The sequence below is a fragment of the Meriones unguiculatus genome, chromosome 9 (assembly GCF_030254825.1).
Source record: "Meriones unguiculatus strain TT.TT164.6M chromosome 9, Bangor_MerUng_6.1, whole genome shotgun sequence".
NCBI classification, from domain to species: domain Eukaryota; kingdom Metazoa; phylum Chordata; class Mammalia; order Rodentia; family Muridae; genus Meriones; species Meriones unguiculatus.
The window spans coordinates 70,583,105-70,585,456 of NC_083357.1; the positions used below are offsets into that span (position 1 = coordinate 70,583,105).

A 2,352-nucleotide genomic window follows, 5' to 3' on the forward strand; every position below is an offset into this window, starting at 1 on the left:
GCCTTAAGTAATAATGTGTGAATTGTATTCCAGCTTGGCCCTTCAAGCTGCCATGCGGAGGTACAGAGACACCACATGTTGGACTCTGAAGAGCTTCAAGGGTGTTAGACAACACATGTGAGCCAAGGTTAGAAATATATTAACTTGCTTCTGTCCCATGAATTTTTCTCAAAGCATATAAATCAAAGTGATCTGTTCACACTGACTATCTGCTCAAGAGTGTTGCTGAGCCATGGCGTCTTCAAGGAAGTTCTTGGTGAGGGGCAACTGGAAGATGAACAGGAGGAAGAAATGCCTGGGAGAACTAAACACTGACATGGTTTCTGCACCCACCTCCACCTGCTTCGACTTCGCCAGGCAAAAGCTAGATCCCCAAATTGCTGTGGCTGCACAGAACTGCTACAAAGTGACCAATGGAGCCCTCACTGGGGAGATCAGCCCTGGCATAATCAAAGACTTAGGAGCCACATGGGTAATACTGGGGCACTTGAAGAGAAGGAGACTAGGCATGTCTTCAGGGAGTCAGATGAGCTGACTGGGCAGAAAGTGGCCCAGCCCTTGCAGAGGGTCTTGGGGTGAGGGCCTGCACCGGGGAGAAGTTAGATGAAAGGGAAGCTGGCATCATGGAGAAGGTTGTTTTCGAGCAAACTGAGGTCATTGCAGACAATGTGAAGGACTGGGACAAAGACCTCCTGGCCTATGAGCCTGTGTGGGCCATTGGGACTGGCAAGGTGACAATACCTCAGAAGGCCCAAGGGAGTGTGTGAGAACTTTAGGAGATGGCTGAAATCCATGTCTCTGATGAGATGGCTCAGAGCACCTGAATCATTTATAGAGGTTCTTTGACTGGTGCAACCTGCAAAGAGCTGGCAAGCCAGCCTGATGTGGATGGCTTCCTCGTGGGTGGTGCTTGTCTGAAGCATGGATCTGTGGACATCATCAGTGACAAACAATAAGTACCACCCATCTCCCCTATCCACTTGCCAAGCCAGGACTAGGTCACCCAGGAGTTAGTAACTGCTCCCACCAGTCACAACTTTCTGATGATGTCATCTGCCCCACGCTGTACCTCCCTGAACTGTTTACACCTCCCTATTATGGTTAGATTACAAAGTCACCAAGGTGGCTTCCTGGTTGAAGTGTGGGAGTGAAAACATCTCTGTCCCTTCAGGCCCTATGAAGGGTCAGAGAATGAAATCACCTTCCCTTCCCTTTTCAGTATACGCTAAAGGCCAAGATGCTCTTACCCTAAGGCAGGTTGTTCCCCTCCTCCACAGTGCCGAAGCCCTTCTGCTGTGTTTGTGAACCATCCTACACCTAAGGGAAATAAACACCTCTCCCAACCTCACCCCCACCCAAAGTGATCTGTGGTTAAAATGTGCAGCTAATTAAGCTAATTAAGTTTAAAGGGTCTCTTTTACTAATTTTGACACATAATGTTCAGTTGATAAAGCATATTATGTCATAGTCTACCATCACTAATGGCTTAAGTTTGTTGGGCAAATATCTAGGAGCAGACAGATAAAGGTTTGTCTGCCCCTAGTGACTGTTCTGCTTGTTAGTGTCTAGTGCATAATGTTTTCATGTCATTGCTTTAAATTTCTTTGTTGTGGACAAACAGAGCAAGAACTCTACCCTCATCTGTTTCTGTAACTACATCCTGAGTCAGCAATAAATTTATTATTATTATTATTAATGTCATTAATATTACTATGATGTTAAACTTATGCTACACTAATGGTTTTCACTGCTCTTTCATTGATTTAACTCGATGCAACAATCCTTTGTAGTAATAATTGCTATCACATGCTAATTATGTATAAGAGGAGTTGCAGGTGAAGCCTCACATACAAGTTAATTTATGGCGGAGTTTTAAATTCTTGATCAAGGAACTTCCTTGAGAGTGTTCTTTGCGAGGTGCAGCACCTCTTGAGACTGAGGAGCAAGCATGGCTGGGCAAAGGAGGTTGAGTGGCAGGGAGCCAGCAGCAGAGTCCTACTGTGCCCCAAAAGAGAACTCTGGAATGAGTATGATTGATTGAGTGTTTGATTGAGGCAAGAGGCCAGGATTATGTGTCCCTGGGTCAATTAGTTATAAGATATGAGCTACAAGCAGAGAGGGAATCTTAAGGGATTACAGTTCCTGAGGAGTGTGTCAGCCATGAGCCATTCTGTTCTCCCCCCGCCCCCCTCCCCCCCAAAAAAGCGATGTGAGGTTTTTTGCATGGTGTGGCTTTGTGGGATTCCTTGGCTCCTGATGCCAAGCTGTGCTTGTGCTGGAAACACCCTTACATCTGCCTTACTTCCCATGACTCCTATTCTTGATGATGGCCTACAATGGTCTATGTGATCT

At 46.0% G+C, this 2,352-nt stretch overlaps 1 pseudogene; it reads left to right on the forward strand.

Annotated features, from left to right (window-relative positions):
- The first annotated feature begins 232 nt into the window (after positions 1 to 232).
- On the forward strand, positions 233 to 956 carry LOC110559966 (triosephosphate isomerase-like; annotated as a pseudogene).
- Positions 957 to 2,352: the final 1,396 nt, after the last annotated feature.